The following is a 14,635-nucleotide window of genomic DNA, read 5'->3' as shown; positions in this document are numbered from 1 at the left end:
AAAAAGCAAAAATATTTGTTAATGTACACCATTTTTTTTTTTTAAAGTTGAAATATTGTGTTTGATAATTAATTGCTAAGAAAACAATAAAGTGGGCGTAACACCAATTCTGCCTAGCAACATGTGACGTGCACTGGCTTTTTTTCTAAAGTTTGATACAATTATGAATCAGATGTGTTGTCTTGTATCTTCTCAGTGTGTGTGTGTGTGTGTGTGTGTGTGACGGTGCACGCGTGGTTATCCCGGGTGATTGCAGTAATCATATGGGGAGGGGGTGTTAATCAGGGTTTGTTCGTCAGTGGCCTGATGAGGGCGGCTGATTGTAATGCGATGCTGACGACCGCAGAGGCAGATCATTAGTGTGCTGCTGTACAATTTTTACTTTATTTTTTTGGTGCCTTTTTTTTGTATACAAACAAGCACTGATCCATCAATTGTGTTGTGGACAGCAGAGATTGCTGACGCACAAATGAGCAACAAAAGGCACGGATAGAGATAGACGGGGCTCTCATCCTGCCAGGCAGGGGTTTGCACTACCCTCCCACCCTTTATCCCCACTTTTTTTTTGCAATAGGGTGGTGTTGGAGAAGAGGGGGGGGGGGGGGGGTGTACTATGGATACCATTACCACTGCCTCATCAGCCAAGTCCCTACAAGGGCTGATACAAATTAATTAACCTAATTAGGTGCTGTGATTGCGGGTGTGATTGTAGGGGCTAGGCGGGAGGAGGCTTGGTTTGGGGGGGTTTTGTGCCGGCAGCCAGCGCCCGGGTCTTGATGCTGATGCTGATGATGATGATGATGATGAGCCGTGAGGTGTGGGAGAGCAGCCAAGATGTTCTGCATGGCTAATGAGGAGCTAGTGAGCCCCTCCCCTATCTCATTCAACGCTCCCCACCTTCTGTTTATGCTCATTTTTTTTGTTCCTATCATTGAATATTTCTACGAAAATTGCATCCTTGAAGCCAGTTGGGGACCTTTTTTGTCACGTTTGGCCTTAGTGGATTTCTTTTTTTGTTGTCGTTGCCTTGACAGTGTTTTCCAATGTGGACGCACCTGTTGCAACATACAGGACTATACTGACGGGAGCATTCATGGGGTGCAGATGAAGTGAGTGAAAGGCAATAAAGAGATGCAGCTTCTGCCGCTGCAAACATACTTGCACCTTCTCATCTGTTCCAAAAAGAATCGTACCTATATTTCCTGAGGAAGGAATGTAAATCCTATTAATTTATTCCAGATACCTAAAAAATATAGAGAATAAACATAGTTTTACATGCAGCAGGCAATGCGATGTACATATATCTTTTAACTTTAGTGACGGCTCTTATAAATCAATCAATAAATCAAAGTGTATTTATACAGTATAGCTCTAAATCACAAGTGTCTCAAAGGGCTGCACAAGCCACAACAACATCCTCAGCTCAGATCCCACATCAGGGCAAGAAAAAACTCAACTCAACCCAATTATTGGCATATACATGTATATTGTATGTATGTACATATATGTATGTATGTATATATGTACATTTATTATATACAGGACGTATATGAATGTATATACATATATTTGTATGTATATACATAAATGTATGTATATACATATATGTGTGTATCTACATATGTGTATGTATGTATATACTTTTATGTATATATTAGGGCTGGGCAACGATTAAAAATTTTAATCGAAGTTAATCGCACCATTTCTCCAATTAATCGCGATTAACTGCATTGTATACGCAAAGCCCAATAATGAATTCAAAAGTAGTGTGTAGTGCACCTTTATTGGAATATTCTCCCACATGAACAAAAGCGCCAAAACATTTGTTGTGCAAACACAATTTAAATCAGTCCTTGTTAAACAGTAGCAGTTAAATAGCATATTTTATGAAAATCAACTCCAAAAATGTAAATACAAACATTTAAGCTTATTGCCACTGCCAGGGTATTTAAGTTATCCTGTTTGTTATGGAAAATAAATATAATCTACATACAAATCTCTGAGCCACAATCATAACATCTGAACAGGCAATTTCTGAGGTATTAGCAGAAACATTTTTTTTATCAGGGATCTTATGTTTAAAAAACCTATATTATAGGTAGTGGGCTGTTTTAGGGAATTTTTGACCAAATTATCCGTCGTAGCAATATTAAAAATGATGTGTTTATTCTGCGTAGTGCACTTAAAATAATTATGACCATATCTAGGAATTGATATGATGGGAATTTTCCGATTGTTTGCTTGGTGCTTTGATAAACTGAACGCATCATATACATGGTACTATATTGTGATGTTATGAGCCGGGGGAAAAAAAGAACTACCCTACCCAGCATGCAACAGGAGTGACGAGCATGCGCGGTAGCCCGGTATAGGTTGTGTCGCCATGACGGCATCTTGTATGTTGTGATATGCACGCTCTGAAAGTAAACGTTAAGAACTCAGCCAACACTCCTCGTCTGCATTATTCATAAATAGACAGACAACACATATACTCCGCTGCTTCACAGGCCGCTGGATGTAGCCGGCAAAGTATTCCCATGCTAGCTAGCAGGTCTAGCAAGCACGCGTCATTCAGTCCAAAACGGCCCGATCTATCCACATCCAGAATTGTCTGGCGGTCGTAAGTGATCCCGGAGTGACCACGCTGTAAGCCAGCCATGAAATTTGCAGAATTGTCCGGTATTTTTGCCAAATGTTCCATCTTTACCAAGAGCCCCTCCACGCCGAAGTACATCCGGGAGATGCCATCCTGTTAAGAAAATACGTTAACAAAATAAAAGCATGTAAACAACATACGCAAATGTGCGATAAAATAATTGTCGGCGTTAATAGATTGATGAGTTAACGCGTAATTAACGCATTAATTTGCCCACTCCTAGTATATACATACGTATCTATATTGATACATAAATGTATATACATACATATGTATGTACATGTATTTATACACATATATATGTATGTATGTATATACATATATGTATGTATTTACATACATAAATATGTATGTGTATACATACAGTCGCGGTCAAAAGTTTACATACACTTGTAAAGAAATTAATTTCATGGCTGTCTTGAGTTTCCAATAATTTCTACAACTCTTAATTTTTGTGATGTAGTGATTCGAGCACATACTTGTTGGTCACAAAAGACATGCATGAAGTTTCAGGGTTTCCCACACATTCATTTATTTGTGGCGGCCCGCCACGAAAGAAATTATGGCCGCCACAAAAAAAAAAAAATATTATCCACCCATCCATTTTCTACCGCTTATTCCCTTTTGGGATCGCGGGGGGCGCTGGCGCCTATCTCAGCTACAATCGGGCGGAAGGCGGGGTACACCCTGGACAAGTCGCCACCTCATCGCAGGGCCAACACAGATAGACAGACAACATTCACACACTAGGGCCAAAAAGAAATATATGTACTTTTTTTTTTTTTGGCTTTTGACTCGCTCGACCGCTCATAAAAGCAATGGGACTCTGTCTGTGAATGGAGCTTGTAGTTACATATTATATAAGTAATTAAATATTTTAGAAATATGTATATAAATATGTACATAAAGTGTTGTAATTATATTCCAACTCCGTGTTCTTCTTGGTCACCGTCGCCGCTGCCGCCGCTGCCGCCGCTGCCGCCGCTGCCGCCGCTGCCGTCACTATTCAGCTAAATTTATTTGTTTTCTGACATGGACTTGTTTCTTCAGCATTGTCCACACGTTTAAGTCAGGACTTTGGGAAGGCCATTCTAAAACCTACATTCTAGCCTGATTTAGCCATTCCTTGACCCCTTTTGAGGTGTGTTTGGGGTCATTGTCCTGTTGGAACACCCAACTATGCCCAAGACCCAACCTCCGGGCTGATGATTTTAGCTTATCCTGAAGAATTTGGAGGTAGTCCTCCTTTTTCATTGTCCCATTTAAAGCAGCAGTTCCATTGGCAGCAAAACAGGCTCAGAGCATAATACTACCACCACCATGCTTGACGGTAGGTATGGTGTTCTGGGGCACCTTTTCTCCTCCAAACATATTGCTGGGTATTGTGGCCAAACAGCTCCATTTTTGTTTGTGAAACTTGCCAAGGGACATTATTAACATTGCTGTATGTATACTTTTGACCCAGCACATTTGCTCACATTTTCAGTAGAGCCATAATAAATTCATAAAAGAAGCAAACATCATGAATGTTTTTTTTTTTGTGACCAACAAGTATGTGCTCCAATCACTGCATCACAAATAAATAAGAATTGTAGAAATGATTGGAAAGTCAAAACAGGAAATGTGATTGTGTCTCCCTGAGCGTGCATTCCCTTTGAAGAAATGTGTATAATTGTTAGCCATGTACAATTCTGGGGCACAGCTGTGGTAAAAAAACAAAACAAAATAAACTTGTCATGCTGACACAATGTAACTGCGTAATTAGCTTTTTTTTTTTCTCTCACTAATTTGAACACTTAATACGAAAGTGTCCAAAGTGCAGCCTGAGGCCATTTGCGGCCCAAAGCTTGTTTATTATTGACCCGGAATAAAATTAATCAAGAAAACCACCCAAAAAAGGGGCAAAAGTTGACAAAGAAAGAGCAAAAAGAAATGGTGATTTGAATAAAACTCTAACCTAAAAGTTGAACCCATCAGCATCCACAAGTCAAAGTTGTTCTGACGGAGGGATGGAGCAGGGACCCCCTGGTATATAGCTTGTCTTCTTATCCTGTAGCGTCTCGGATAGCGGCTTATTTCTCTTCTGCTGTTTTTTTGGTGCATTATTTTGTCACGGTACACAATGAGTCAAGTTAAAGTACCTGTCAGGTTCAAACACTGATGACATCTATTAAACAAGGCAAGAAGCAAGGAATTAAACAGAGACAGAATTACATTTGGCTCAATTGAGGAGAGACACCTGGACTGTACTCTTGCACAGTCTCACCATGCTCCTGACGAAAGATTGTACGCCTCCTCATTTATTTGGACTTTCCCTGATTACATGACAACAGCTGTTTCTAAGGGGCAGGGGTCGTAAACAGTCATTGCCTTTGATGAAAACAGTTCAAAGAAAGGGTCGTAAAACAGTTCAAAGAAGAGGTCCCTGGAGGCAAGTCAGGTCCTGCTTCTTCTTCGCTTTTTAGATCTCAGGTCAAGACAATATCTTTCTGTTGATTACAGTACATGAAAGAAACAGAACCCTCATGTTGCTCGCCATCCTAAACAGTGGAGTTTTACACGCCTTTTGTTTGGTAGGATCAAAGACAGCTTTTGTCTTCTCGTTGGGAACTCATGGCAACACAAAGTTTTGTGATAACATAGATACAATTATTCTGACAGTACCAATGATTGACACACACACACACACACACACACACACACACACTGATGACATCTATTAAACAAACACAAAAAAATACAAACACAGCAAAAAAATGAACATGAAGGGTAAAACAAACCCTGTTATATCTGATATATCACTAAGCTTTAGAACTTTGTTGTAAAAAAATCTCCTTCTGCATCTGTCCCTGACACCCACATTTCAGGCTCTGGAAACACTCTATGGAAACGCTCCCAACCCACACTTGGATTACCATAGTAACTAATTAGATGACCATAGTAACTAATTAGATGACCATAGTAACTAATTAGATGACCATAGCAACTAGTATATGATGCAGATTTCAAGCATTGAAAGACTTAGTATAGTTGTGGTCATTAGAAAACATGAGTGCTCATCATAATGGCAGGTACACTTTACATCTTAAGGATCTAAAACAATTAATATGTGCGGCGGGCCAGAAAAGCTTAACGGGCCGCATGTGGCCCACGGGCCTTAATTTGCCCAGGTCTCAACTATGAGCTACTTTAAATTAGAAATGGCAAGAAACTAAAGAGAAAGGTGAAGTTCTAACACTGAAACGCCCTCAGGAAGAGAGATGCTTTAAGACAGGGGCGCTCACACTTTTTCTGCAGGTGAGCTACTTTTCAATTGACCAAGTCGAGGAGATCTACCTCATTCCTATTTATAATTTATATTCATTTATTTATGAAAGAGACATTTTTGTTAACAAGTTAATGGTGTTTAATGATAATACAAGCATGTTTAACACACATAGATTCCTTTCTTTCATGAAGACAAGAATATAAGTTGGTGTATTACCTGATTCTAATGACTTGTATTGATTGGAATTAGACAGTGGTGCTGATAACGTCCGCATTTTCAAATGGAGGAACAAAAAAGTCCTCCTTTCTGTCCAATACCACATGAAAGTGGTTGGATTTGGCATCTCATTTGTCCAACTTGCATACTCGTTTTTAAACACTTTGTTATGAGAGTAGCATATGTGTGTGGCCCTTTAATGTCTGGCAGCAGGTGAGTGACGTCAGTGAGTGTGCGGGTGGGCAAGCAAGTGAGAAAGCGGTCGCTGAGGGCGGGGGAGAAATACATTGGCATCAAACTCCGTAGCTTGCTAGCTTGTGCACGCTAGCTTTCTGAGACTCTTATTTTGTTAGCACAGGCAGGATGAAACAGGTCTTTTATGGTGAAGACAGGAACTGTGCAGTCGGTCTTTAGAGTTTTGACAGTAGGTACGGAGTCTCTAGAAATAAAATGTGTTTCTCTGCGTCCGCCCTGTTAGTGATTTTTTTCTTAAATATGAGCTCGCAGCAGCCAGCGTCATCTCACAAGATCCTCGGGTGCCGAGAATGTCAAACAACTGACGAAAGTGAAGTCTTGGTATGATTGATGATTGCTCATTTTTATGTCTATTTTTTTAATGCCTGGCTTGAGATCGACTGACACACCCTCCGAGATCGACCAGTCGATCGCGATCGACGTAATGGGCACCCTTGTTCTAAAACAATTATTATGTCCGGCGGGCCAGAAAAGCTTAATGGGCCGCATGTGGCCCCCGGGCCTTAATTTGCCCAGGTCTGAACTATGAGCTACTTAAAATTAGAAATGGCAAGAAACTAAAGAGAAAGGTGAAGTTCTAACACTGAAACGCCTCAGGAAGAGATGTTTTAAGACAGTGGTCCCCAACCGGGCTGCGGCCCGATTGGTACCGGGCCGCAGAAGAATTTTCTATTCATTTTTATTTAAAAAAAAAAATAATAATAATAATATATATATATATATATATATATATATATATTTTTTTTTTTTAAATTTATTTATTTATTAAATCAACATAAAAAACACAATATACACTTACAATTAGTGCACCAACCACAAAAACCTCCCTTTTTCATGACAAAGAGAAAAAAAGAAAAAGGGTTCCCCCTACCTCCGGGCTGCCGGACAAATTATTAAGCGTTGACCGGTCCGCGGATCCAAAACGGTTGGGGACCACTGCTTTAAGACATGGCGAGCTAGCTAGCAGCTAGCGTCCATCCACAGGCAGCATTGTTTTTGCTATTTCTTAATCACTAATCCTCACCTCCATGGTGACAAATAAAGTACGTTTCCTACAAGTAGCATTATCACTGGAAGACGAAGAATAGCTAAACATGCTTCACTACACACCGTAGGAGGATACAATAGCTCACAATGTAAACAAACACCATGGGTGGATCTACACCTGACATCCACTGTAATGATACCAAGTACAAGTGCGTATCTAGGCCATCCATATTTTTTATTGTTACCATCCATCCATCCATTTCCTACCGCTTGTTCCCTTTTGGGGTCGCGGGGGGCGCTGGCGCCTATCTCAGCTACAATACAAACTCTTTTTTTCTTTTTAAAAAAAAATTCATACTATGTTTATAAAGTCAGGAAATATGTCGCTGGACACATGCAAACTTTGAATGTGACCAATGTATGATCCTGTAAGTACTTGGTATCGGATTCATATCTAAATGTGTGGTATCATCCAAAACTAATGTAAAGTATCAACGGAGAGAAGAATAAGTGATGATTACATTTGAACAGAAGTGTAGATGCCTTCTCCAAGTCTACGACTTGGAGAAGGCATTCGACCGTGTCCCTCGGGAAGTCCTGTGGGGAGTGCTCAGAGAGTATGGGGTATCGGACTGTCTGATTATGGCGGTCCACTCCCTGTATGATCAGTGTCAGAGCTTGGTCCGCATTGTCGGCAGTAAGTCGAACACATTTCCAGTGAGGGTTGGACTCCGCCAAGGCTGTCTTTTGTCACCGATTCTGTTCATAACTTTTATGGACAGAATTTCTAGCCGCAGTCAAGGCGTTGAGGGGTTCCGGTTTGGTGACCGCAGGATTAGGTCTCTGCTTTTTGCAGATGATGTGGTCCTGATGGCTTCATCTGACCGGGATCTTCAGCTCTCACTGGATCGGTTCGCAGCCGAGTGTGAAGCGACCGGAATGAGAATCAGCACCTCCAAGTCCGAGTCCATGGTTCTCGCCCGGAAAAGGGTGGAATGCCATCTCCGGGGTGGGGAGGAGACCCTTCCCCAAGTGGAGGAGTTCAAGTACCTAGGAGTCTTGTTCACGGGTGGGGGAAGAGTGGATGGTGAGATCGACAGGCGGATCGGTGCGGCGTCTTCAGTAATGCGGACGTTGTATCGATCCGTTGTGGTGAAGAAGGAGCTGAGCCGGAAGGCAAAGCTCTCAATTTACCGGTCGATCTACGTTCCCATCCTCACCTATGGTCATGAGCTTTGGGTCATGACCGAAAGGATAAAATCACGGGTACAAGCGGCCGAAATGAGTTTCCTCCGCCGTGTGGCGGGGCTCTCCCTTAGAGATAGGGTGAGAAGCTCTGCCATCCGGGAGGAACTCAAAGTAAAGCCGCTGCACCTTCACATGGAGAGGAGCCAGATGAAGTGGTTCGGGCATCTGGTCAGGATGCCACCCGAACGCCTCCCTAGGGAGGTGTTTAGGGCACGTCCAACCGGTAGGAGGCCACGGGGAAGACCCAGGACACGTTGGGAAGACTATGTCTCCCGGCTGGCCTGGGAACGCCTCGGGATCCCCCGGGAAGAGCTAGACGAAGTGGCTGGGGAGAGGGAAGTCTGGGTTTCCCTGCTTAGGCTGTTGCCCCCGCGACCCGACCTCGGATAAGCGGAAGAAGATGGATGGATGGATGGATGGTGTAGATAGAACATGTTAAAACAGAAAATAAGCAGATATTAACAGTAAATGAACAAGTGGAATTTATAATTCATTTTTACAGTTTGTCCTTTATAATGTTGACAAAATAATAGAATGTTAAATGACACATTATGTTACTGCTATACATCAGCAGACTAATTAGGAGTCTTTGTTTACTTACTACTAAAAGACGAGTTGTCTAGTATGGTCATTATTTTATTTAAGGACAAACTTGTTCTTCAATTACAATAATAAACATATATTTAACGTACCTGTGGAGGGGGGTGTGGCCTGCGGGCCTTGAAGTCAGCGGCAGGTGAGTAGATTGCCCAGCTGGGTCTTGTACTGAAATGAGGAGTCTTTGTTACTATTGAAAGACAAGTTGTCTAGTATGGTCACTATTTTATTCAAGGAAAAAAATTGCAATTTTATTGCAATAATATGTTTAATTTACCCTAAGATATTTGCTTAAAATAAAGCCAATAATGCCAATATTTGTAGTCCCCTTTATTTATAAAAGTATAGAAAGGGATTGAAAAACACTTATTGGTACGGAGACAACCCCAGTACTCCAGCAGCCACCAAGCCTCCTCCATCCCACACATCATCATCTCCACACTACTTGCACACAGAGAGTATCAACACAACTCCAGAGGAGCAATATTTAAATCTCCATGTATTTGTACTAGCAACACAACAAAGACATCCTTCAGGCCCGAGCCAAATGTACTTTTTTCTTTTTTCCCCCTTTTTCTTTTGCCGGCATCAGCAACTCTGCGTCTCCTAATGAGTTTGAGGAGCGACTGGAAGCACTTTGCTGGCGGTAAATAAAACAAACGTCAAAGAGAGAAAAAGTTGCTCGCCCGTGCACGCTGAGGCGTCGCCCTCGTCTCACCTGCGTGAACTTTGTCTCCGGCAAACACGCCAGAGGTCGCCGGCGTTCCAGATCCAAAGCAGCCTTTCCTCCCTCAGCAGCAGCAGCAGGGATGTGATGTGGGAGTCATTTTCTACCGCTTGTCCCTTTCAGGGTCGCGGGGGGGTGCTGGAGCCTATCTCAGCTGCATTCTGGCGGAAGGCGGGGTACACCCTGGACACATTACCTTTTTAAATTAAATTACCTTTTTAGAATAGACAGGGCTTCATGGTGGCAGAGGGGTTAGTGCGTCTGCCTCACAATACAAAGTTCCTGCAGTCATGGGTTCAAATCCAGGCTCGAGATCTTTCTGTGTGGAGTTTGCATGTTCTCCCCGTGAATGCGTGGGTTCCCTCCGGGTACTCCGGCTTCCTCCCACTTCCAAAGACATGTACCTGGGGATAAGTTGATTGGCAACACTAAATTGGCCCTAGTGTGTGAATGTGAGTGTAAATGTTGTCTATCTGTGTTGGCCCTGCGATGAGGTGGCGACTTGTCCAGGGTGTACCCTGCCTTCCGCCCGATTGTAGCTGAGATAGGCGCCAGCGCCCCCCGCGACCCCGAAAGGGAATAAGCGGTAGAAAATGGATGGATGGATGGATTACATGACCATTTTATAATAGACAGGATAAACATGAAGAAAATTGGGTAATATAAAATCAAATCCACTTCTATGAGTTTGACAGGGGGTTCTAGGAACTAGGAACTAGGGTTGTCTCAATACCAATACTTTGGTACCGATACCAACATGTATTTTGATACTTTTCTAAACAAAGGGGACCACAAAAAACTGCATTATTGGCTTTATTTTAACAAACCATCTTAGTGTACATGAAACATATGTTTATTATTGTAGTTTAGTCCTTAAATAAAATAGTGAACGTACTGTACAAACCCTGTTTCCATATGAGTTGGGAAATTGTGTTAGATGTAAATATAAACAGAATACAATGATTTGCAAATCCTTTCCAACCCATATTCAGTTGAATGTACTACAACCCGCTGTATAATCTCATTTGGCCCTTGAGGCAATATCAAATTAAATAAATAAATAAATGGGTTGTACTTGTATAGCGCTTTTCTACCTTCAAGGTACTCAAAGCGCTTTGACACTACTTCCACATTTACCCATTCACACACTGATGGAGGGAGCTGCCATGCAAGGCCAACCAGCACCCATCAGGAGCAAGGGTGAAGTGTCTTGCTCAGGACACAACGGACGTGACGAGGTTGGTTCTAGGTGGGATTTGAACCAGTGACCCTCGGGCCACTCTCCCACTGCGCCACGCCGTCCCCAACATTAACATTAGAACTGGCCGGCTGGTGTTATACAGAGGTGCCGCTGTAACACCGCCGCATTCACCGATTTCCCGGAAGACTCTCGAAATTCAGTGCTCCTCACGAAAATCTCCCGGTGCAACTATTCTCCCGAATTCCACCCGGACAACAATATTGGGTGTGTGCCTTAAAGGCACTGCCTTTAGCGTCCCCTACAACCTGTGGTCAAGTCTGTTTTTCCGCCTCACAAACAGCGTGCCGGCCCAGTCACGTAATATATGTGGCTTCTACACACATGTAAGTAAAGGCAAGGCATACTTGATCAACAGCATACAGGTCACACTGAGGGCAACCATATAAACAACATTAACATTGTTACAAATATGCGCCACACTGTGAACCCACACCAAACAAGAATGACCAACACATTTTGGGAGAACATCCGCACCGTAACACAACATAAACACAACAGAACAAATACCCAGAACCCCTTGCAGCACTAACTCTTCCGTACCGCTGCAATATACACCCGCTCCCTGCTACCAACAAACCCCGCCCCTCTAACCCCACCCACCTGAGCCCCGAAATTAACTGATCAGTAAAAAGGCCTGAATGGTTGATTTATTTATTATTTTATTTTCAAATGTATTAGCCTCCGGAAAAAGTTAATGTTAATATTTACCTCAGAAGGCTGCAAATACAAAAGAGGCATTCCATTTTTATTTAAATTTGATTTGATATGCCATTGATTTTTTTAAATTATTATTATTATTTTAAACTCATTTTTGCATGTCACTATGAAGTTATATAAGCCTTGCTTGTTCAATATTCAATGAAAAACTTGTTTGGGTCCCTATTAAAAGATTAATTTGTTCAACCTCGGCCCGCGGCTTTGTTCACTTTTAAATTTTGGCCCATTTTTTATTTGACTTTGAAACCCCTGCACTACAAAGACAACATATTTGATGTTCAAACTCAAACTTTTTATTTTTTTTGCAAATAATACTTAGAATTTCATGGCTGCAACATGTGCCAAAGTAGTTGGGAAAGGGCATGTTCACCACTATGTTACATCACCTTTTCTTTTAACAACACTCAATAAACGTTTGGGAACTGAGGAAACTAATTGTTGAAGCTTTGAAAGTGGAATTCTTTCCCATTCTTGTTTTATGTAGAGCTTCAGTCCTTCAACAGTCCGGGGTCTCTGCTGTCGTATTTTACGCTTCATAATGCCCCACACATTTTCCACAGGAGACAGGTCTGGACTGCAGGTGGGCCAAAAAAGTACCTGCACTCTTTTACTAGGAAGCCACGCTGTTGTAACACTTGTCTTGCTGAAATAAGCAGGGGCGTCCATGATAACGTTGCTTGGATGACAACATATGTTGCCCCAAAACCTGTATGGACCATTCAGCATTAATGGTGCCTTCACAGATGTGTAAGTTACCCATGCTTTAGGCACTGATACACCCCTGTACCATCACAGATGCTGGCTTTTCAACTTTGCGCTTATGATAATCTGGATGGTTATTTTTCTCTTTTTTCTGGAGGACACCACGTCCATATTTTCCAAATATAATTTGAAATGTGAACTCGTCCGACCATAGAACACTTCCACTTTTCATCAGTCCATCTTAGATGATCTCAGGCCCATCGAAGCCGGCGGCGTTCCTGGGTGTTGTTGATAAATGGCTTTCGCTTTGCATAGCAGAGTTTTAACTTGCACTTACAGATGTAGCGACCAACTGTAGTTACGCACAGTGGTTTCATGAAGTGTTCCTGAGCCCATGTGGTGATATCCTTTACACACTGGTGTCGGTTTTACACGCAGTACCGCCTGAGGGATCAAAAGTCCATAATATCATCGCTTATGTGCAGTGATTTCTCCAGATTCTCTGAACTTTTTGATGATTTTACGGACCGTAGATGGTAAAATCCCTAAATTTCTCACAATAGCTCGTTGAAAAATGTTGTTCTAAAACTGTTCGACAATTAGCTGACAAAGTGGTGACCCTCGACCCATCCTGGTCTTTGAATTACTTAGCTTTTCATGGAAGCTGCTTTTATAGCCAATCATGGCACCCACCTGTTCCCAATTAGCCTGCACACCTGTGGGATGTTCCAAATAAGTGTTTGATGAGCATTCCTCAACTGTATCAGTATTTATTGCCACCGTTCCCAACTTCTTTGTCACGTGTTGCTGGCATCAAATTCTAAAGTTAATGATTATTTGCAAAAAAAAAAATGTTTATCAGTTTGAACATCAAATATGTTGTCTTTGTAGCATATTCAACTGAATATGGGTTGAAAAGGATTTCCAAATCATTGTATTCTGTTTATATTTACGTCTAACACAATTTCCCAACTCATATGGAAACGGGCTTTGTATATTTTCAATGGAACTTATCAAGTGGTGTTGTTTACTGGCGTCATATTGCAGTCTACACATATCTCATTGTGGAGGGGCGTGGTCGACGCGTCCCCTGCGGGCGGGGCATGTGCAGGAGCCGGCTGTGAAGCGATGACAGGTGAGGAGATTTCTCAGCTGGAACGAGTCATCTAATCAGCTGTCTCTTTATCAGGAGGGCCGGAGGCAGTGAGAGGGGGTCGAAAAGACCAGGCGAGACCCGGAGAGCCCGACAGAAAGACTGACGAGCACAGGCTGCAAAGCATCTCGGGGATCTGAACTATTGTTTGTGAAAAAGTAAAAATAAAACAGTGTCAAGCCAGAGTGGTGATTCCGAGTGGTCCTGAAGAATACGGGCAGGAAGAACGTCACAAGTGGCGCCCAACAGAACGAACCTGACATGTCCGCCACGAGCCCCCTGGAGGCGCTTGGCCAAGTCTTGGCAGAAGTGGCGGCGGCATCACAGCAGCAGACGCTGGTGCTACAGGCACTGATGGACCGGGCAGAGGGGGCATCGAACCCGAGAGGCGGTACCATGCAGCGCATGGTAGAAACCGAGGACCCCCACGCATACATCGATGTCTTCGAGGCCTCCGCCTCGGCGTGCGGATGGCCGGAGGCGGAGTGGGGCACCAGGCTTCTGCCGCTCCTGGCGGGGGAGGCGCAGCGGGCGGCGCTGAGTCTCCCAGCGGCCGCCCGCACGGACTTTACGAACTTGCGCCAAGCTATCTTGGATCGGATGGGAAGCACTCCAGAGGACCACCGACGCCGATGCCGGGGCTTGACGCTGAGCCCCGAGGACACGCCCTTTACCCTAGCGCAACAACTGCGGGATGCAGCGACCAGATGGCTCCGGCCCCAGGCAGCGGAAAGTCCGATGTTCGAGCTGGTGGTGCTGGAGCAGTTCCTCGCGGCGACACCGGCCTGGACCGCTGCCTGGGTGAAATACCACAGGCCCAGCCATCTGATGACAGCGGTGAACCTCGC

At 43.2% G+C, this 14,635-nt stretch overlaps 1 long non-coding RNA gene across 1 annotated transcript in view; it reads left to right on the top strand.

Moving 5' to 3' along the window:
- LOC133561665 (uncharacterized) overlaps positions 1 to 14,042 on the top strand; it is a 28,348-nt gene extending 14,306 nt beyond the window's left edge. The window contains exon 3 of the long non-coding RNA XR_009808751.1: positions 13,824 to 14,042. This is a non-coding gene — a long non-coding RNA (uncharacterized LOC133561665). The remainder of the gene's footprint in view (positions 1 to 13,823) is intronic.
- Positions 14,043 to 14,635: the final 593 nt, after the last annotated feature.

This window comes from Nerophis ophidion, linkage group LG11 (genome assembly GCF_033978795.1).
Source record: "Nerophis ophidion isolate RoL-2023_Sa linkage group LG11, RoL_Noph_v1.0, whole genome shotgun sequence".
NCBI lineage: Eukaryota > Metazoa > Chordata > Actinopteri > Syngnathiformes > Syngnathidae > Nerophis > Nerophis ophidion.
This window is presented reverse-complemented; position numbering and strand designations above follow the sequence as displayed.